Raw genomic sequence first — 24735 nt, forward strand, 5'->3', positions numbered from 1 at the left:
ATGAGGTTTATTTATTTTTCTCTTTTTAGTACAAGATCTTTCAATACAGCTCATAATGGCCTTGTATTTCCTCCATTTTTGCTTTATCTTCCCCAGTACTGAAGTGTGTGCCACTATGCCAAGTATTTTTTATATTTACTTAGAAATAAGTAACTCACTAAATGATATAATCACTGATTATTTTGTATAAATTTATTCATAATTCATAAACAGCTACTATGAACCTATTCAGGTCCAAATAACTTAAATGTAATACAAAATTTCTCTGTTGAACAGAAAGTTGCTCAGTAATATTTCATTGCCAGAAACTTTAACAAATATAGGTCAAAGGTATTGTAAATGGAATCCTTCTTCGTTACATTTTAAGGTTATAATTCATGTTTTTTAGCATAATTTTGACAATTTTCTCAACATTTTCCTTAATGTTTTACAGAAATAGTGAATACTCATAATAACTTTTAGTATTTCTTATTTTGTTTTTGCTTTCATAGCTCATAATTGAACATCTTTTATACCCTGATTTTATTATGAAAAGAAAAACAAATAGTTAATCTTATTGGAAAAATTGCATAAATATTTTGATCAAATCTTCTTTGGTATCTATTTATATGGTAAAAGAAGTTGGAAGAAACATTTCAAATGCCATTTATTGATTACATTGTAAATACTGTTAAATTCTAATTAAAGATTCATGAGGATTTTGATTTGTGAAGAAAAACATCATAATGAAAGTAGGAACTCATTTCTTAGGTACCTCTTGAAATTTTTAGAAGGTTATAGAGTCATAGTATCAACACAATCTAAATCTCGGAGACAGGTGCTCACATGTCCTCCTCCATGCTTATAAATACATGGAGGAGGCCATAGTAGCAACTGTCACCATGATTGATTCCATTGGGATAGAAGACTGACAAGCTGGTTGTAATCTTTCTTACAGCAGGAAGACCATTACACTTAAACTCCTCAAGGTAGAGCAAAGGAAAATATTTTAAAATGTAAAGGTTTGGAATCCAGGATTCTTTTCTCATATCATTTCTACCAAACAAACATATTTTTTTAGCCATCCATTGTGCTTACACCATAATATCAATATGACAATTTGTATGTTCCAAAGACAAGAAAATATAGCAATAAAAGAACTGCTACATTTTTAGTTGTGTATATAACTTGTCAGGTTTTTGTATAAGAATAAGTATATGTGAGAATATTAACATATGACAATAATGTTTATACTCTTTCTAATCTTAAATTAATAATGTATTAACTTCAATCTAAGGAATAAGATTGTTTTATGAAACTCTATGACTCTAGAGATTGATATTTGAAGAAATTTTAAATTGTATGGTGACATGCTATAATACTAGAATAAGTCCCGGATGAACAATAATAATTAGCATATAGATTTACTATTCTGTTATTCAACAAATATTTTATAACAGCAAATATATGCAGTGATACTTCATTCGTATTTTATTTGTAATAGTAAACATCATAGCTTTTAGTAAGAGAGATAGTCTTATCACTCTTAGCATCTACAGTTTAATATATTTTACCCTCACTTTGAATGAAAATGTAAAACAAAGCTAATGGCTAGGCATGACTATTGAGTAGGAATCACAGATGACTTAGTAAATGACAGACTTCTTGGGAATGGACTTCACTGATGGGCCACTAGAAAGGGAGCATTAAAAACTGCCAGTTACACTATCATTTGCAACATCACAGGAAAAAGTGCAGCCATGTTTTGGTCTTATGAGATTGACATTACTCACATTACATATAAATATGCTGTAAAATGTTTTCATTTTTTTCTTTGTGAAAATGAACCTAAGTAATATGTTCAAGAGTAGCTTTTGATAACAAATCATCTATATGTTTTAGTTACGTTGATTTTCATATATTCTGGATTTGATAGACTGTATAAATGAATAGGAATTCCTTGAAGACTTAATACTTACATGGGTCCATGCCTTGAAGACAAAAGCATACTCTTCATATTCAAACTGCTTGCAATTAGAACAACCTGCCTTTCTACTTCACACAATTGAATTACAGCATCTCTTATTTTAGTATGTTTTCTATTTCTCCTTTACAGATTCTATTGTTTTTGCAGTGTTGACAATGGGATCAGACTCAAGTCATCATTTGAACAGCTCATTACCCACTGGTCCAATTTGCTAGGGAAACCTTGAGTTTTTAATATTTTTGTGGTCTCCTTTTGAAATTATGCCATGTGGTGGTGGTGCATGGCTTTGAGCCCAGTACTCAGGAGGCAGAGGCAGGCAGAACTTTGTGACTTGGAGGCCAGCCTGGTCTATGGAGCGAATTTGAAGCTAGCCAGGGCCACACAGTGAAAATCTGCCTCAACAAACCACAAGGGGGGTTGGGGAGGGAGTAAGGGACAGAAGGAGAGAGAGAGAGGGAGAGGGAAAGGGAGAGATTATGAAATTATGGTATAAGTATATGATGATACAGAAATTTGGGGTAGACTTTATTTACAATACTGCAGAAAGGACATGGAACATCCTACATGCTAGGCAAGGGCTCCTCCACAAACTCAAAAACTAATATCTAATTGATAAAATGTATAAATCACATTCAGATGGATAAAGGATGCAAAGAAGTCCATGTGTGTTTTTATCTGCTGTTTGCATATTTTCTCCTGTTTCTTACCTTTTGTTTTATGTGGAAGGCTGTTATAAATAAACATTACTATTTTTCGAACTTTTAAGTTTCTTTAGAAAGCTGTGTGCTATGCTATAGGACTTTGGAGTATATTAGGTTTTCTAGAAACTAGCTGTTAAACCAGCATTTGAAGAAAAGATTTTTTTTTGTGTGACTGAAGTGGTCATGAAGTTTAGGTTAATGACTTACAGATACAAGCTAACAGCAAATTTAGCCCTAAATCATGACTTAATGGTTAAACTCCAAACATGTCAGGGTTATGGCATAAATTAATATGTTACTGAGTGAAATTGTAAAATTGAAGTTTGTGAAACATAATTTGTTTCCAAAAAATTATTTTAAATGAGGGCATGCATTTTTTTTCAAAATGGGAAAGAATGATTTATTTTCTCCTCAAACATGAGCTTGTGATTACATTCGATTACTATTGCTTCCTTTTGAGCCCATCTGAGAAAGGGGAATAAAGAGTTTCATACCTTAAAGAGCATGTAGACTATCACACTGCTTTTATTCTTGACAAGAGCTCTAGAAACTAGCTTACTAAATACTGTCTTAGGGAAATGCTGGCAGCCATATTGGTTGCTTTGTAGTCTTTTCTTTGGCCTTGTGTTGTGTAAGTTAGTGGTTTTATGCAAACTGGTTGCCATATTGATTTGGCAGCCTTCACATATTATTCATGAATGTCACAATTTGATATATTAGCTTAAGATAAATTGTATGACTTAACCTGGACAGCAAGAGGACCTCATCTCGCTGAAGGAAGGCTTTGCACCCTCATTTTCTGTCTACATAACTCAAAATAATAATAATAATTTCTTACAGGATAAAACTTTCCATGTGGCAGTATTTTGTGAGGAAATTATCAAAGTTTAAGATAATTCTAACACTGGACTACTTGCTACTTGCATGGGCTGACAGTGATTAATTACATTTTCTATGCTGGCTACATTTTAGGCCATTTCCTGATAAAGAAAATAAATTGGTTTTAGTTTTGCAGAGAAAGAGAGCAAGTGAGAGAGAGAGACAGAGTCAGAGACAGAGAAATACAGAGACAGAGTTTGAGGGACACACAAATAGATAAATAGATAGATAGATAGATAGATAGATAGATAGATAGATAGAGGCTGAAATTGAAAGAGACAGGGACAGATAGACAGATGGACAGATGCAGAGTGACAGAGAGAGAAAGAAAGAGAGACAGAGAAATAAAAACAAATTAGAAGATAGACACAGGAACACACAGAGAGAAACAACATGGAAGACAAAGTCATTTTTGGCCCAGGCTGCCTTTGAACTGAAGATGAGACATGTGTGTCTTGACTCTCCAATTGCTGGTCTTACAGGTTTACACCACCCCATGCAGCTTTAAGAAAGTACATCTTTGTCTGAAATTCATAGGCTAACACTTTTAGAAGTTTAGTGTTCTTCATGATATAGTCAGATACCCATTATAGTTAGAATGATTTGAAAGTTTGTATGTTTATCTAAGTAAATGGACTCAAAACTATGTAACTAATTGGAATTCAATATAAGTTTATTTAGGCAAGAGATATTTTTCTGAGGAGTCAGAGGTATCTGAATTTATTCACATATTAAGAATATGGGGATGTATGTAATGAGCTTCATGAGCCTCTTCATACTGACCACTTTGAATACAGCATTTTTCATCTTTTCTTTATCCCTCATGCTTGAATCAGCTTTTGACAATTTGGTATTATTACTCTTCTGTAATGTTTATTAACATAGTATATCATGTGCTTGAGGAGTTTGAAGGTTTTAGTTCTTAGTCTCTGACAATAATTTACCTATGTCATACAAACAGAACAAGTTGAGAGTTGGAAGTAGATAATCATTTTCTCAAGCTTGGATGGCAACACATTAAGGAAAAGAAATGAAACCCTAAAATATGCTAATTTATCTACGTTCTTAATGCTTTGTTATTGAATAGTACCTGCTCTATGGGCATAGGGTAAGTGACTGAAGGCCTGAACATGGGCAAGTTCTATAGAGAAACAAATGAAGGATCTCAATAAGGCCAGAACACACTATAAAAATCATTTAAGTTAGAGTGATAGCAATACAGCATTTTCCCTGCAGTTATCTTGGAGGGAATAAATCATGAAAGCAATCCATAAGACAAGCAGTGTCTAACCATTTTATGTATTATTTTTTAAGGGGAGGGGCAAGTATAATTTGGTAGCAAGGTAAATAGCAGAATCTCTATACTATTGAGTTGGAAAAGGCACAAGTAAAAAAAGGGAATAATAAATTGTTGGATTGTATAATAATAATAGTAATAACCATAATAATAATAGTAATGCTTCAGTACCAGCTTGTGACAGGAACAAAAAAATAGAAGAAATAAATGCCTTTGGTAAATTGATAGTGGGAAGCAGGGAGCTTCAGAAATTAATAAATGTGCAAAAAACACAATGGGAAGGCTTGAAACATACACAACAATTTCTATAGGATGAGCAAGCAGAAGAAAGACTGGGATCAAAAGCAACAATTATCATAAAAAAGAATGAGTGGCAAATATTTGGGAGGAAAATTTGTCTTCGTTAAGAACTTTTATCTAAAAGCATCAAGAGAATTGTGTGTGCTATCACATTCCCTTAGTCCCAATACTTGAGAAAAAGAAGGGTAGGCAGTGAAACCCTGCTTGTCTGTCTATAAATCCCCCCCAAAACAAAGACCACAACTACAGAAAGAAATTAAGAATGTAGAGAGTTTATAGACAATTGAGATCTAGCTAAAATAAAACAAGCAAGAGTAACACAGTTAATCAAGAGTACATAAACCCAATATAGGAGCCAGAGGGATCAAGGACACCACAAGAAAATCCACAGAATCAAGGAACCTGGGCTCATAGGGGCTCACCGAGATGGAGCAAACAACCAGGGAGCCTGCATGGTAACCTAGGTCCTCTGCATATGCATTATGGTTGGCCTTGATGTGGGATTTCTAACAGGAGGAGGAGGCCCTGTCTCTGACTCTATTGTTTGCATTTGAGACCATTTTCCTCACACTGGACTGCCTCATGCAACCTTAATATAAGGAGAGGTGTCTAGTCTTTCTGCCTCTTGATATACCAGTCTGCTTGATATCCTTGGTGGCTTTACCTTTTCTGAAAGGAAAATGAGGAGAAGGAGTGAATTCAGGAGAGGGAAGGTGGAGAGAGGGACTGGGAAAAGAGAAAGAAAGACAAACTGCAGTTTGTATGTAATATATGAAAAAGAATGAAAGAAAGAGAGAGGAAGAAAAAGAAAGAAAAAAGAAAGAGAGAGAGAGAAAGAAAGAAAGAAAGAAAGAAAAAGAAAGAAAGAAAGAGAGAGAGAGGGAAAGGGAGAAAGAAAAAGAAAGAAAGGAAAGAAGGAAGAAAGGAAGGAAGGATATGAATTAATTAATTTTTAAAAATAAATTCTCAAATTGTTAATTGATTTCAAGCTAATTCAGGGCAAAGATCAGGATGATTTTTAAAAGAACATTTTATCAAAAATGCTACAGTATATATGATCTCTAAAAGATGGTTTTTAATCAGTAGATATAGTCACTCAAAAGAAATTTAAAGTGTTATTAAAAATTATCTAGGTGGAATTGCCTGTGTTTCGGTCACGACAACAATTGAGAAGAGGGAAATAAATTTATATTTTGAATATTATGGGTAGCACATATGAGTATTTCTTTTATATACACTATAATAAGACTTTTTAATGCTAATGAAACAAAGAGCCATCCAAAGAGGCAGGAGGATTGTAAGTTTAAGTCTAGCCTAGGCTATACATTTCAGACATGGGGATGCAACTCAGTCACAGATACTTGCCCAGCTGATGTGAGGCACTTAAACCAGTATCCAGTACTGGAAAACAAAAACAAAATGAACAACCAAAATCCAGTGAGAAAATAAACAATAAAATCAGAAAAACTATAAACCTATAGAATTAACATACATATTTACATTTTCAGATTAGCTATAATTTAACTTCAGACCATAATAAATGAACTCTTAAAGTCTAATTAATAGTGTATGTACTTGTTCAGTAAAGTAGATTAAGCTTTTAAAATTATTTAAAAAGCATATTTAGATTTTTAACATTCATTAAGATGTGTTAGAGTTAACCATATTCTTGAACATTTTTTTAGTGCACACTGGAGATATGTTAATTAGGTACAAATTATCATTAATATTAGAGTGAAATGGCTATCTTCTAGAAGTATAATGAATTAAATTAAGTGTATATTTTTCTTCATATATTCATTTCATTTTGATGTTGTTTTTTCTTTTGAGTTTGGCTCTTGCTATGATGCTTCAACTTTTCTGTGTTTCTTTTCTCAACTTCAAGTATCTGTGGACAGTTTATTACTAGATAATTCACTCAGTTTGATAAGTTCTTATCACCTGCAATGCACTCTCCCAAGCATTAGGCAACCAACACTAAGTAAGTTTTAGTTCCTGGGAATTAATTTCCCCAAGACTTGCATGGGCATAAGAATAAGCAATGTACATGTTGTCTGAAATTATAAAGTATATAAGTAATTGAGATCAGAGAGTAGCTAGTTCAATCTTAACAAACCGGGTAAGACTAGGAGTGTGTTCAATGACTCTTGGCATAGAAAAGAGATCATTGTCATTTTAAACAGAAAAAATGCATGTGCTAAGACAGAGTCATAGATCAGCAGTATGCTCTGGCTTTTGACATTGCTACTGTAGGAGAGAAGAAATATCTTATGCTCATCCTCCTTTTGTTCATGACAGAGGCCCCTATTGCAGGAGATATTACCAAAAGAAGGGGGCCTTTATACCATTCAATAGTAGGCTTGCAAGAGGCTTTGATTTTTCATCTTTAGTAGTATGGGTGAGGAAGAGTTGAGAAAAAGTGACCCTTCTTCCTCTGCCATGTATTCCAATGCCAAGGCACCACATATTTGGAGTAGTTTGTCCCAAAGGCGACACTGTAGGGAAATTGTTTATTTTCCATTACAAAACATGTAAGCTATATTATTAGTATTTTATCATGATTAAGCTGCGCTAATTTTCAGAGATATGACTGGCATATCCATTAAATCATGAACATTCTTGCAAATAATACTTCACAATCCTCCCATTTCTAATATGAAAGTGGAAACTATCACATATCAAAGGAGTTTAGTAAAGTGATAATTTATTGCTTAATCTATGTCAATTTCAACTCTTTCAGTGTTAACAAACCTTGGCTCTAAACGAACACTAATACATCTTAGAAGCAAAGCATTGTAATTTATTATCCCACAACTGCTTCATTTAAATATTATCCACAGTCTGTCTTGAGAATGATGGGGCTAAAACTACAATAGTTGTCAAGCCCAAGTTCATTTTGCAGATCATTTAGCAGGTAAATATTAAGGTTCCTGGTGATGCTATGTTGAACATATTTATAGGAATCAGAAACAACTCCACCAAACCTTGAGTGAAGATTTGTTTACTTGTCTTAGCACACAATTCCATAGTTATAACTGTCCAGTATTTGCTTGGGCCCCAACATTATTTTGGCTGCCCCAACGTGGGGCTAGTGTGGGCCCCAATAGGTCTTAACAATATGACCTCAGGCATTTTTTTCTCCCCAGCCATAGTAGTTCACACCCACTTTGAAGTCACAGGTTCTTGATGGTCTCTTTGTATCAGTATTTACTTCAGATCTTCAGATGGCTAGATACTCCTCATTCTTCAAGTTCCAGGTTATGTGTGACTGCCTCATCAATCTCCCCTGATACACCATCAATCTGCACTATTCGAATGCTATCTCTTATTTTAGTTGGTTCTGTTGAATTTTACAGCATTATCCTTCTGCAATCATCTTGTGCATTCGTTCATTCACTTCCTTATTTTAATGCTCTCTCTGTCCTGCCCATTTATACTAAATTTGATTTTAGCCAGGACTTCCGTTGTTTCCCCGATAACTGCATTCCAAGCAACTTGTTCATTAAACAATAATAGGTAATCAAAACAGTCCTCACATAGCTACTCCATAAAGTCTAATATTTAATTCAAGGTCATGGAACTGAGAAATAACATAAAAGTTGTTGGAAACATTTTAGAAAAAAAGAGAAACAAACTACAAAATGTTAAATAAACAAGAACTGTGAGGAGAATATGTTGATTCAGTTAAGACCAAGAAAAAATTCTATTTGCTTGCTTTTTATAAATTGACAGATCTTTGGCCTACTAAACTCTTTTATCTTTTGCAAAAATAAAGCAGCAAATTTAGTTACTATTGTCCCTGTTTTATAGGTATAAACTGAGGCCCAGGGAATGAACTAATTTGTACAAATTCACAGAAATATAAAGTGTAATCCAGGTTTTCCTTCTTCCTATGTCCAATATTTTTCTCATGAAACCAACTATCTACATGTTCACTAACCAGAGCAGAAAATTTAGTTTGGATGTAGTGAACAATGACCTTTCCTATTGAGTTTATAAATTATCATGTTATCCCAGGAGGTTCTCAAATATCAACATTTATTTGGAGTAGCTATTTGTCTTCTTTGTATGGTTTGGAAGAGTGTATAGTGTAGTGGTAGAGGGTGACAGGTTGCTAATCTATTGGTTCTTCAATTTCTAACATTAAAGAATACTTTAAGTTTTCCACTTTGCCAATTAATGTTTCAAATATACTTAACATTTTTTTTAATTTAACAAGCTGATGACAGGATAACAACTATTGAGCCACATATCACAAGCATGTTAATCTCTAGGACGTGCTCATTGCATGGGCTGTGTAGATTTTTTTTAATACACAGAACATGCAGTGAGAGCTTGATAGAGATTGGAAGACATCCAGAAGAATAAACCACAAATTCTTAAAGGATAACTTTGTACTTGGTACAGATTAATTAATTCTCCATTTTAAGCTTTTTACTAACCCTGTCTCCAAACCCCACAACCTAGATTCGAAAACCCACTACTTGAATTTGCATATTGATTCTATTTTTATTTGTTATTTGATATTCTTCTTTTAGATAGGTTCGTTAAAATTTCATGCAGAAAGTCGAAGTTAGTTTTTTAGTAGAATTAAAAGCCACCATTTAGGTGCTTGAGAGATGGCTCAGCAGTTAGGAGCACTTATAGCTCTGACAGAGGACCAAGGTTCAAATCCCAGCACCCAAACTTTGGCTTACAGTTGTTTTTAACTCCACCTTCAGTGAATCTGACACACTCTCATGGCCTCTTTGGGCACTACATGCATATGGTTCACATATATGTAGGCAAAGCATGCACACACATCAAAGTAAAAATAAAGTCAATGTTCTCAAACATCCCGTTGATTAAACAACATAAAACATTTGTTTCAAATATATTATGACCATGTGTCAAAAGTTACTTTGATGACACATTAAATGCAGATATTTTATAGTTAATGAGATATTGGTGAATTTGTCATCTGATGCTCACCTCATTCTTACATTTGGAACTAATTACTGAAAATATTCTGAATAGATATGTCATTCATGTTAAAAGGAAAAGACTTTTATAGAATAGTAGAATGATTTAGCTTGATTTGAAAACATAATAATGCTTGCATGTATATTCCTTATAATTATAATGTATTTGTTCTTGTTTTGACATCTCCTTGTTTATGTAAGGAAGCAAAGCCAAACTAAATATGTATTGAAAAGTCTAATTCAAGAGCCATAATAAAACACATTATAGGTCAGAAAAACACAACAGCTCTATATTTGGATACAGCTAAGAACAAAATAGAGATAAAAAGGAGGTTTATGGGGAAAATAATTTAGTAAGTACTTATTAGAAATATTGGAATTTTTATACTGTCATATTGAAATTTATGGTTGAACTTTTTAAAGACAATGTCATAATATATAGAACACATTGTATTTCATCATGCCTGGCATATAGCGGGTACTCAATAAGTATTTGTTGAAAAAAATAAATGAAGCAACAAATCTTATTTGAGCACCTGTTATGTGGAGGATAAAAAACTACAAACCAGACAAAGCTGTGATCTCATATGGGAGAGAATGAATATAAGGTAAATGCGCAAATGACTATCATTTTTGAAACTGTGTAATAACACCAAATATGTTATTTTAAAAGATCACAGATGGGCAGTTCATTTCCCATCCTCAATGAATTTAGGGACTTGAACCTGAGACTTTTATGGAGTATGGGAGCAAAAGCATATTTTGGAGACGTGAATATAAAAAGGAATAGTAAATCAGTAATCTTATGAGAGTCAATAAATTAAAAATGGAACTTCCTGGATCACCATAAATTGTTTATAATCATTTTTCTTAATTTCTTCTGTATTTTCCATTAACCTAGTTTGAAATAATGTGAGTTCCTGTAGGACTTTGTGCCCTGTAGCTCTTTTTCATTTACATGTATTATCCATCATTTATACTAAAACTTATCCAAAAGGTTTTTATCCATTATTTATAGTAAAACTTATCCAGGATGTTTTTAAGTAACCTGTCCATCATTTTACTGCTTTTCAGATTTAACTTCTAGCCAGTTACCTGAAAGAAATTTGAATATGGAAATAATATTAGCTGTTCTAATTTTAAAATTCTACTAAAGATGTAGGGCAATAGATTACGCATTTTAATGGAACCCTTTTTCTAAGAAGATGGAGGAATAAAATATTTTACATTTGAATTGTTTCTATGACATCTTTTTGAGCATGGTTGTTTCTGGAAAATATTGATTTATTCAGACTAAAGGAATGCATTAGGAAAACAAACTGGTTACTCTACTTTATGAATGGTGTATAGAACACTTTGAATATAAGCCAGTATTGTTACCACTTTTCATGAAGGTTGCCTTCAAACCATTTTTCTATTTATTTGTTGATTTATCTATTGAGAGTTTTATTGTTGGTTTGTTTGGTTGATTGGAATTTCTTGAAATGAGATATCCAATAGGCTAATCTGGCCTTGAACTGACTATGAAGCAGAAAATGATCCAGAAATTCTGGTCATCCTGCTTAAAGGTATGCACTACTACACCTGGCTCCACCACAGTCTCATTTGTGAGACAGAAACTAGCTGTACCTGCCTTTCTCTTCATCTTCCTCCTTTAATTTCTCCCTCTCTCCTTTTTGTTTCTTTTTCATTCTATGTACAAAAATTATGCAGATGTTATTCATTTTTCTGTATTCAATTACTTATACATACATTGGCTTTGGTTGTAATCCATATAAATGTTTGAAGAATGAATTAGTAATCATCTGTTTTAGAAATATGAACTTATTTAAATACACTGTGGCTCTAAAAATAAACTAGATGTATCCACTGGGACTAGAATCCAGAACTCTGCATTTTGATTGGCTGAAGTTTTTTGTAATGATCTTCATGTGTTTTAAGAAGTTTATTTAATGAAGGGTGAGGACTATACTTATCTGTGAACATAAGGAGATATGTTTAGAATTTAATTAGGGACGATGTTGACTTACTTAAGCTGAATGTTGTAGGTTATCCTTCAAGATTCATGACTTCACTGGCCTTAAGGAGATTGCTAGGTTTCCAGTACTAGGCAACTAAGAATGGTCTATCTGTAGCATTATACAGATGGAGCGGATATATTCATGAATTTGAAGAGATCAATAAGGGATATATATAGGAAGTTATAGTTATGGAAGGAAAAATCTAAGGGAGAAATGATAAAACTTTATTATAATTTCAAAAAGAAAAGAAAATTATGGAAGAAAAAGCACTAGAAGAGGATGAATATGAGTTCTGAATATCTGATACTAAAAAATTCAAATTGCTTTTATGTCATTCAACTTTGAAATATTCATATTACTACTCTATCCTATCTTCATAAGAGTGTTCATGTGACTTTTAGTAGTAAGGTCTTTTTTATTATTATTTGCAGTGGTAATTTACCCCATATCATTCTTTTGTTGCTTCCATAAACTAATAGGCAATTAATACCTGGGGCTATAGTAGAAGTTACAGGTGCAACAATGACTGAAAAACCATGTGCTTCACTCAGAGATAAAATATGTTTAGGGGAAAGCCGGCAATTGATCAGGCAAAGAAAATACTTCTGTAATGCTAAGGCAGAAATAATCTAAGTATACTTTAAGAACACAAGAAACTCTAGAGAACCAGCCATGGGTTAGAGAAGCTGGCACAGGAAAGATTCTTATAGAAGGTAGTATGTGAAATAGCCTTCTGACTGTCTATGCCATCCTCAGAGAGAAAGAAATGCAATTTATTGATCTCTCTGTTTATCTTCCTGTTTTCGAGACCTGTTTTGTGAGTCTCACGTAACTTAAGCAAACTTTGGACTACTTATGTAGGCAAGATGACCTTGAACTCCTGATCTTTCAGCCCCAGCTCTCTAAGGGTTCAGATTAAAGGTGCACAATCATCCCAGGTGATATGCAAATTGTGTAGTATTTAGTGCCTGAGATATGTGGTGAAATTTGCATCTTAGTTATATAAGGTACTTAGTACTAATGAGAGCCATCAGATCTATTACTGAGAAACAGGAGATGTAAAGAGACTGGAAAAAAGAGACTAAGAGATCATCAGTTCCCAAATGTAGCAAGTAAGGAATAAGATGTGTACAGACTGACTGCTTCCTGGAAGAATTTCAGGGAGTTAGAAAATTAAATCTTAAATGTAATCAGGTAGGTGATGGTAGTAATGATATATTTAGCTTAAGTACAAAGAAGAGCAACAAGAAGGGTTTTTTTTTTATATCAAGTTGCATATAGAATTGAACACTAGGACCAGGACAAGTAGCTGTCTTACTGGTTGTTCAGCTTCAAATTAAGCTTTAGATCCAAGCACTAGGTACTGTTAGGCATAGCAATTACTGTTACACTGTACCAGTGACTTTTCTATTCACACTTAACTACATTGCTGTAATCTTTTCGACCTATATGAAGGTGTCACTTCTAAGCTACATTAATTTTTTCCTGCTAGACATACTCTTCATGCTTGTCAGCTATTTTTCTTCCTTCTCAAGTGTTCCTTTATAAAAATAATTTCACAGCTGCCTTGTGTACCATCCTAGCAACATTGAAGGGGATAGATTGGCATTGTGTGTCATGACCTGATGAAGCTACATGGTATAGAACTCTTTCCTACATCCTAAATTCCATTAGATTATTTAACAAGATTCTTTTGGAAGATTCTGTACCTTCTCCACTTTTAATAACGTAGAACTCTACTCATTTTCATTGACCTGCTAATTAAAGTTGAAAAAATAACTTGCTGAATCACAGAACAATTATTTTGATTCTTTTCCACCCTGGCTTTCTTCATATTTTCATTATCATTTAAAATACGCATTAATTTTTGTTTGTGTGGTAATTTCAGCCAACTTATCTTCATTTAGGTCACCCTGTGCAGGAAAATGAATTATCTCATTCTTCCATTCATTCGCTTGGCTTCTCCTCCTGTACATAACTGTGAAATTCCACAGATATTTCCTGAGAGGTTCTATTATCTTTCCTCAGTTTCTTTTATCACACAATTCTCCATCATCATTTCAAATTCATTGTATTGGTTTTAAATAATTTTTTAATCTCAGTGCTTATCATCTAAGCATGTACATAAAGGTGGAAAGAGAAATGGAAAGTTTAGCATATGTTAATATCCCAAGTCTCTATGCTCTCTGACTTTATTCTCTGACTTTATACAGCAGTCTTTTTAGAATATTGCTTCAACACGAAGAAAAGAAATGTTAATTGATTTGGTCATCCACCCACTGTTTTATTGGCTTTTAAAACTATACTTACCACAATGCTTCACATGGAGTTTGCTATAAATTAATTAACATGTCCATTAGTTTTCATTTGGACAGTTCACTGCTAAGAATGAAATCAGGGTATTTGACTTGCTAGGCAAGTGCTCTGCCTCCTAAATTAGATTACGTCTATTTCCATGCAGTCTTAGAGTTGGGACATCTTTTTGCTTTATTTTCTGCTTTATTTTTATTGCCTTAACTCCCTGCAATGAGAAATAAGAGGGCACACACACACACACACACACACACACACACGAGAGAGAGAGAGAGAGAGAGAGAGAGAGAGAGAGAGAGAGAGAGAGAGAGAGGTGGGGAGACCTTTAACCTAATGTTTACAAGCCAATCCTTTGCTCATATATTTTGTACCTCAAGTTTGATCAATGTGAATTTCCTGCTTTGCATTCTTTTTTATGGTTTCAGAAGAAAATAAATTAGTGGGAACTTGGTTTGTGTAAATATAGCACATTAGTGTGCAGTTTGTGAAAGATTTACTTACCCACTGTCAAGATGAGAAAAAAATCAATGGAATAACTTCATATATTTAAGTCTAGACTTGTGACACAATTCCTATTCCTATAGTTTCTTTGCATACCCAGAGAGACAGCAAGATGCTTACTAAGGTGTATACATTCCTTTACCACCAATATACTATATATATATATATATATATATATATATATATATATATATATTCCTTTTTCTTTGGAAATCAATCACTATTCAACACTTTTCCAGAAATGAATTACAAATATTTAATTTTAGTCCTTATCTATCTGTGTCCTTTATTTTTGGCACACATTGTGCTCAGTTCCAACAGCTGTTCATCAACCACTATTATAATGCTGAACTCTTGCTTAGCTCTTCATTTCCTTCCAACAACATAAAGAAACAAACTCTTATATTTCATAGATCCCATTGTTGAGAAGTTTGCATATTAATCCTCAAAGAATGGTCATCCACTTGTAGCACATCCAATCGGGTTTTTTTTTTACTACCGACTAACTAGTTAACTATTTTGTGTGTAAAGACATGTAATAATACACATGCAATAAATAAAAACACATACAGAAACAGCACTCAACATGTTATTTCTGTCCATATTCCTTGAGAAAAAGCATGAACAAAAAAGCCAAACACTTCTATAACTCAGTTAACATTTTTAAAATTTATAATTATTATGGAGAATGTTCAATAAGGCATATAATATTGTGTAATTGTGATTAAGTTTTGTTGGTATTGTGATGATATTGCATGACTTTTAAAATTTATTTTTATTGGGTATTATATTTACATTTCAGATTTTATCTCCTTACCTCACTTTCCCCCACCACCCAGGAACATCCTATCCCATCCCCCCTCCTCATGCTTCTATGAGGATGTGCCCCCACCTACCCCACCCTCACATCCCCCCCACCCCCGACTCGGTGTTTGTCTTTCATGGGATGAAGAATCTCCTCTCCAACCTATGCCCTACCTTTTTTTACTGGAAGAAACTACAAAATTCAGTAAATTCTTCCAAACCACTTAATTTGCATTAATGTAAAAATTCATTCGCAATCTTTAAACAATTGAAGTGATCATATACATACAATACATTCATTCTTTCTTAAAATCAACTCTAAGATGAGTAAAATTTTTGAAAACATTTTTATTCATATATAACCTCAAGATTTTACAATACAGTAAACTACACTTTTCTTTAAAACTATGAAGAAATTGGGAAAACTATGTATTAAAGAGATGGATGACTTCAATTTTGTTGTTAATAATTCACATTGTTTAATCCATACAGTGTAGTTTAGTGGTAGAGTATTTGCTTACCATGTGAGTGGCTAGCTTTGAGCCCTGACACACTGAACCTAGTTACCTAGAAATGTAACAAAAGCACTACAAAAAACTTTGCCTTACATTCGTTTTCTGCTATGCTTTGATTGCTTTCTATGGCTATGGTTTATTACATTCATTGAACTCTTAATCTTTTGTTTTTGAGGTTGAAATGAACCCTGGAATGTGAACAAGCAGAGAAAAACATAGGATGGCATTCTGTGGAGCTTAATATACTTGAATCTGCAACCAACAAATCTAGGCTATAAAGTGTGGGCTAACATGATCAGTAAAACAAATATTTACTTAAAAGATCAGTGGGTTTTAGTGGAAAGAAAACACCACCTAGAGAAACATGATAGAGTATCATTACTTACAGCTCTCATTCTCTGTGAGGGGAGTCCTGGAACATTTGGACTTCCTGGGAAATTTTTGTTCTCCCTCTCTCCCAACCTCCCTCCCAACTCCCTTCCAACCTCCCTCCCTCCTTCCCTTCCTCCCTCACCTCCCCTCATTCCCCCCCCTCTGTGTTTATTTATCTGCCTGTCTCTGTTACTAGCTCAGGTTCTTTACCCACCCCCTCAGCCATTAAGTGTACTTGTAATCTGACATGGTGCTAGGGTTATAAGACTGGATGGCTTAAAATACACATGCAATATTGAATTCCAGGATACTCGGGATCTAAACTGAGTCAAACTTATTTCATTTTTGTGAACATAGATTACACATTGACCCACTCTCACACTTGAGTCACAAACTCAAGGTAGCTATAGAAGTCTACGTCCTAATGACGAGTCAGAAGTGTGCATTTTAATAAAAGGCAATTGGCATACTTATTAGCTGTTCAAACATTTCTAGATAACCACAAACCTGCTTAATGTCTACATGAGAATAATTTTATTAAAATCCACTTATGCACTTTCTTCTTATTGATAGTGAAAATTATTTTTCTTTATGCATGACACAATTATCATATATATCTATCTGAATCTTGAAAGACTAAGAAAATATTTTTTTAAAAAAACCCTTGAAAAACATCAGATATACATTTCTAGAATGCAAATGTTCCCTTGATTTCCAGTGGTAAATAATGGAACTGTTCTGATGCAGATTCTCAATGAAAAATCCTCTGACTTTTTTCTAAGCATGTTTGCTTTGGAAATGACACTGTCTAAACTGATAATACACGTGGATGGCTAATCTGTGCTTCTGTTGCTTTAAATGAAATTCTTTCAATAAGAGTTCTCCATAATAAATTTGAAGGCACTTTGGGATAAAGTCTTATGAATACCTGAGATTAGTGACTAATATGACAAGTGCTGAGATAGACAATTACATGTCGCCCACACAGTTTTGAGTTAATTTTTTTTAACTTAGCTGTCTGGGATGCAGTGAGCAAAACCATCTTTTGAAGGACCAAAATACTATAATTATCTTCAAAACTGTATTTAGGGCTATATTTAAATTGAAGATAGGAGTTGTGAAGAACCTGGAAAAGGCCTAGATAATGAGAATATAACAAACTTTTATAATGTATGTCCCAAAGTTAATTCCATTCTTCACCTTTTCCTGGTTGTGTAGACTCAATTCAGTACTTCCACTGTGTATTTGCACTATATATATATATATATATATATATATATATATATATATATATATATAGTAATCACCAGAATAACAATATATAAGCAAAGAAATTGTAACCAGGAAATATTTTCTTTGCCTGTATTCAAAGAATAAACTTAAAACATTTCTGTATGGGAAATTCTAAAATAAAATACAAGAGAGAGAGACTATATATTTATAGTTTCATATAAAATTATTTAGATATTTCAAATAGGGTTGGGTATTTTGAATCAAAATCTAACTTCTATTTCAATTAAAATATAGATTATATGCTGCTTTTTATTGAAAATTATTAGTTATTTTTCAAAATAAGATGCCACTGTATAGCACTTGTATGTTTTCAGCCAGAGCCTAAGATTAGAACCATGAAGCATATATAACTTAATTCAGATGGTTTTTTAAATAAATGTCATTTGAAGGACAATGGCCATGTCAATATGTATGTACGAATAATTTTCTTTCAAATGAAATACAGAAGTAAAATTACAGAAACTGGGATTTGGTAAAAAAAACAAAACAAAACAAACAAACAAACAAACAAACAAAAAACACTTGTCATCAGTCAACCTGAGTTTGATCCTTGGATCCCATAAGCCAGAGTGGAAAAAGAGAACCAATACCCAAACATTTACTACTATTCTGGTGCCTACTAATTAGAATTTAGATGATGACTTAAGTTGTGATTTTTATTTTTTAGGTTTTAGTATAGAATAAAATTTATTCAGGGCATGGGAGGGGAGTTGAGGGAGTAGACATAAAGAAAGGCAGAGAGAAGGGAGAGGCTGGCCATGAGCATGTGGAGAGAGGTGTGAGGGGAATGGGGAGAGGATTGGGAGTAGGAGCAAGGGGACAGAACAAGAGCAAGAAGGCAAGAGAGCAAGATAAGCTGTGACTTTTAAATTGAGTATAAAAATAATCAGGGAAGCCAGTATAAATTAAGTCATTCAGCAAGTGACAATTAGCACCATCAAGAAACCTCATTTCCGCTTTCTACTCAATAATTACCTAATAAAATTCTTTGTATCTTTAGATTTTTTTCTCGTACAGAGAAAGAATAATAAAAGTTGACTTTGGTATACCAGTCATTTGATATTTCCTGGCTCTCTTGCCTTAAAAACCATGAATCAGCAGAATCACTGAGCTACACATTTCCTCATGCAACACTCATGTCATCCCTAAGTACTAAAATCACATCAAATGGTCTGGTTCAAATTTTTAGTTAGAATATATTCCTGAATGGTACTAGAAAAGATACTTCACAACTATTTTGTGTCATAAGGGCAATGTGTTTCTCCCTATTAATCATATACTTCAAACAATATTGAATTGTAGGCAAGGAAAATCTTGTATTAGAAACAGAAAATGTTCACCAAACTCTTGACAGATATATAGCATCATTCAAAGAGTATCACTGTCTTTACACAACAAATGTTTTACAGTTATCTCTACTTAAATGACAAAGAAAGAGTCAGAATAAAGTCAAGACACCAGTTCAAGATAATACAGCTTGGAAGTAGCAGGCTCTAAATTCCTTGGCATTGAACTCCATAAGACTTTTTATCAGTATTCAGGAAATATTTATTTTTTGGGTGTTTTTAGTTCTTCTTACCTCCTACCCTAACTCAGAGTTTGTATATATTAAGCAAATCTTCAGCATTGACCTCCATCCTTAAGTTATTTGGCTTCATTTTATTATGCAGTCACCAAGATCATCTTCCTGCAGGGTTCTGATCTACATGAATATAGTGTCAGTCATCTCCAACTATCCTTCCTTTCCCCCATGTGAACACTTTGCTCCTTTAGACCATTTCACATCTGCTTTCATGTAGTCTGTATATACATGGTTTACATGCCTGAAAAGCCTAGAAAACACACAGGAGATAAAACAAACCATATTTATATTTCAGAGACTAACTTATCAAGATAAAATGTTGACACAATGATTAAAAAACCCTGCAATAATGACTTCATATTCTGACAAAAACAATTAAAAAAGAAATAAGAATTATTCTGAGCCTAGCATATTACTATTAATCTACTAAAGGGCATTCAATATGTATTATACATATATTCATCCAAATTTAAATTTATGTATTATATTAAATTTGAATTAAATATATAAATTTGAGGAGAGGTTTAATTGATACACCCTGCACCAAACCTAAAGATAGTGATAATGATTGGGCCATGTGTTTATATTTTGGTAATTTACAAGAATAAAATATATTCAGAAGCCAACTATTCTTTCTCAAATGCAGTCTGACTATAATTAATTCATGACTTTATTGAAGATTAGAACTGAATAAAGAATGGGTTTATTTAAAGTTGCTGGTGTATTCTTAGTTTCATAAATATGCAGGGTAAAATGCCGTGCAAATGACAGGCTGCCCTTGTCATTGGACTTATATCCTTTATTTGGTTTGTGTAAGAGCTCCAATCGATAACTTTAATGTCAGTTTTTCCTACTATGCAAGAATAGGTATGGCTATAAGTACACTGTGGGCAAATCCACAGTATTATTGATCTTTCATTTTCATATATTTCTATTGGTATAAAGCGAAGCCAGACAAAAAATACAAGAATGTCTATTTACCAAAACCATGGATGATGCTTTACAAATGAATCTTATCAATTTCATATCAGTTTTAATGAACATCTAATAAAAATGGCAAATGAGAATAAATATATTTATACTCACCTGTCTTTTTTCAGATCACAGATGCTTGATTCCAAGTAAAATTAAATTTAATGTTAATTTTAATAAATATTAAAGAAGCATTTTTCCATGTGAATGGTAAGCAATAGTTTAAAATTAAGACACCACAGTTCAGAAACATTCTATTTATAGTTTTTCTCCACACATTTTTCTCTCACAAACTTAGTTTGACTGCTTTTTGCTACTTCATTCTGACTGACAATGTACCATGATATAATATTTATTGCCAATCATCAAGTTGATCTATGATGATTTTTAAAATATGGAATATACCTCAATGTATAAATAACACAAAATCCTCAGAATACTTCTTTCATCATCACAATTATTACACTGTCATTGACATTATTGACATAAACCATATTTTTAAAAAATTGGATGGTACAATAATGGGTTTAGACATTGTCATTATTCACAGTTGACAGTTTATTGAAAAGTAAAAATAAAATATTGTAGTAGCATTGTGATCTTTTCTTTAAAAATAAAGGTGGTTGTGTTGACTTTCAACATACTTGAGAAAGAATCTAAAATGAACATGTCATAGACCCTGCTCACAGGAGATAAATGATGATAGTTCTAAAGTATTTATCTTCTCCTTTTTTCAATGACAGAAATGGAAAGGACCACTACGATTTACATAAAGATGCATCAAAATTTCTTGGCATTTTGTTAGAAATAAAAGACACCCAGTATAAGATATCTATAAGAGTAAAATCTTCACTCTAAAAGTGAGGTATGAAATGTGTGTTTGAAATATATAAAATGGTGTTTCACAATAATTAAATGAACCCAAATGAATATTTCATAACACTTCTGAAATAAATAATTCCCATGTGAATGGCAGGGCAGTTGCCTAGCACCTGGGAGACTAAGTGTTCAATCCTTCCTACTACAAAGCACTAATAAGCAAGTTCATATATATGCAGTAACTTATGCTAACCATCAGATATTTTCAAGATTGTGTCAGCTGTATATCATGGGAAAAGTATTTAGTTTCTCTATAAAACCAATATGTCTTATAATATGGAGGTTAGCTGATAAAATGTAATTACAAACCTTCAACTAAAATACCTACAGTTCAGGGGTATTTTGTATATTGTGATGTATGCTTCTGGAAAATATTCCAGCCATATACACATATACATTGAAGAAGAAATAGAAATTACATAGTGACTTTACAGCTTGCTGTACTTACATGGACCATTTGACTCACATTTCTTGATTTAAATCTACATTTTCATCATTGAAAGCAGTACAACTGCTGTTAGAAAAGTTATATTAACAAAACTGATATCAATGTGGAAAGTTAAACTGATTGCATCCTTAAGATTAGTAGGATTGAAGTCTCTACTTCCATTTGAATAGAGAGATAGCAAAATTTTATGATTCTTCTCTAGCCAACTAGACCTTTTTTTCAGAGCAAAATCTGTTCTCTGTTTCCAAACAGATATATTTTGAATATATGTAGCTGTTTACAAACATTTAAGAATAACACTTATTACAATTGATATTATTACTTGTTATTATTAGTGGTGGTACTGCTGATGGTGGTGCTGTGTACTTGTATAAATGCAGCATATATCATGGAGAATGGGTGGAAGTCAGAGGACTGCTTTTGGAAGTCTTCTACTGTGGTTTCTTCAGATTGAATTCAGAATATTGTGCTTGCACAGCAAATACCTTCATCAGATAAGACATCTTGACATCCCTAAATATATGTAACTCTTCAGCTTGCCAATGAGTATATAATTACCCTAAAGCAGTAGTACACATGGTCTCACGTTATGATATGAATAAAGTAAATACAAACTTCACCTTTGTGAGATCTTTACACTGAATAATGAATTATTAGAAACAGTGGGAAGTAAATTATTTATCCAAAATTTTGTTTGTACTTATGTCTTATTTACATCTTTGCTTCTTTATGACTGTTTTTAATGAATTTGATGGTAAGGAGTTGAATTAATTAATTGTATATTTTTATATAGGACATATTATGATATTAACCTGAATCAATAATTTAGAAAAATATATTAAAAAACATAAAGTCATACACTTATAAAGGCATCTATGTTCACCAGTATACTACCATGAGGTCATTGTCATTGGACTCTTTTTCCCTACAAACTGTGGCAATGCTCCTGGAGTCCACCTCTTTTAGAATCACTATCCTGTGAATAGGATGCAGGGAAAATCAGCAAATAGCCATGTAGCATTTTATATTTAACACTATTTCATTTTTAATACTTTCTTGATGGTTGGATTGGAAATCATGCATCTGTACTTGGTAGAGAGCTATCAACATTTAATGCCTAGTGTGTGTGTGTGTGTGTGTGTGTGTGTGTGTGTGTGTGTGTTGCTAGAGAGATTATATTAAGTGGTATGTATATGGGTGGTAACTGTCCAACCACTGAGCTGTACCTGAAAGCTGTATTTGATTTTCTCAAACCCCACTGTGTTTATTACAGTATGTACAATATCATATGATGGTTTGAAGTTTTAAGTGATGTGCTAAATTAAGAGGTTAGGTAGAAAAATATGGATATGAAAAATACTTGATTTAAGCTAGGCAAAAATGCATGTACAATTAATAGCTTGTAACTGTTTAGATGATGAGATTCATCTCTCATTTGTTCATCTAAACAATAACCACACACACACACACACACACACACTATATATATATATATATATATATATATATATATATATATATATATATATATATATATGCATGCAGTGGGCATAGTGATATTTTGAAAGACTAGAAACTATTTTTTTGGCTGCAGTTACCTGTATAAGACCTGCACTTCATCAGGCCAAGAGAGATTCTCGCATTGACAGAAGAACTCTAGGCTATCCTCCTTACTGGGGAGTTTTGGTTGAGCATAATAACTGAAGGAGAGGTGAAAAAAATCACTCCTCTTTAAGGATGTGGTCATTTATATGATTCTCACGCTCCAGTGGCTATGTCTACAACCATGTGTGTATAACTTGACTTTGTAGGTTATCAAAAAAAAATAATAAGAAGAAAGACTATGTTGAATGAGAAATGTGTGAGAGGGTATGGAAGGAGATAGTAAGGGAAATAATGGAATATAAATGTTAATATTAATATTTCATCTTATTTATCCATAAATTTCTCAGGAATAAAGAAACATTTTAAAAATATCAAATCGCTCTGGAAGATATATATATGTACATATATATTTCCATAGTGCATGGGTATGTGTAGAGGTTAAAGGACAACTGTGGCTCCCATAATAAACTTGGGTGATCAGCCCTATCAGCAGCAGCATCTTTTCTGATGAATCATTTCACTGGATCCTCAACTCAAAGGCATCTTAAAATTCTATTTTTATATGCTATCAAATCCATGAAATGATATTAATAATATATTATACTTTATTCTAACAAAAATATCTGTCATCCATTGGATACATCAGGGATATGATGGGTGATACTGTGGGCAGTAAGCATAAAAGAGAACAACTGTGTTCTGAGTCATCTATTTTTCCAAACAATGTGCTCTAGAGTAGAGCAGGGTGGAGACTTTCAAATTTATAAACAACTCGATGTGTTAATTAAATGAAACATAACTCTATAAACACATCCTGGTACAAATCTTCAATACATATTCAGAAATGTTGTAGTCTAGTTTTCCAGGATATTCTTCTAAAAAAATCCTTAGGAAAAAAGAATAATAACATATGGTTTATAGTGAGCAAGTGTTTGAAACTTTGTTTCTATGGTAGCTATACAACCTACATGCTAGAATTTAAAATATTCAGTGCTTACTACCATTTCTCACAGTAACAGAAAAGTTTTTTTCTAGAAATTTCTGATATCATATTAGTGCCTTTGGGGAAGTCCTTTTCAAGAATATAGGATTCTTGAATACTTGAATAAGAAAACTAAAATAATATATACCTCTGCATTTCAGGAAGGTTTCTCATTATGGCCCTACCCATACTTTTCCAAATTATAAGTCTAAAGAGTTGAAACTTGGCAGTTGTGATGCATAATCAGAGCTAACCCATGCTCTAAGGTCAAAATGCACAGTAGATGCGATATTTTATAGACAATGATGTTACTACAATTACTTCATTCAAGCCTTTTAGAAATC

General features: G+C 32.9%; 1 protein-coding gene across 1 annotated transcript in view; it reads left to right on the top strand.

Moving 5' to 3' along the window:
* Nucleotides 1-24735, top strand: part of Htr2c (5-hydroxytryptamine receptor 2C) — a 196578-nt gene that overhangs the window by 37173 nt on the left and 134670 nt on the right.

This window comes from Arvicanthis niloticus, chromosome X, assembly GCF_011762505.2.
Source record: "Arvicanthis niloticus isolate mArvNil1 chromosome X, mArvNil1.pat.X, whole genome shotgun sequence".
NCBI lineage: Eukaryota > Metazoa > Chordata > Mammalia > Rodentia > Muridae > Arvicanthis > Arvicanthis niloticus.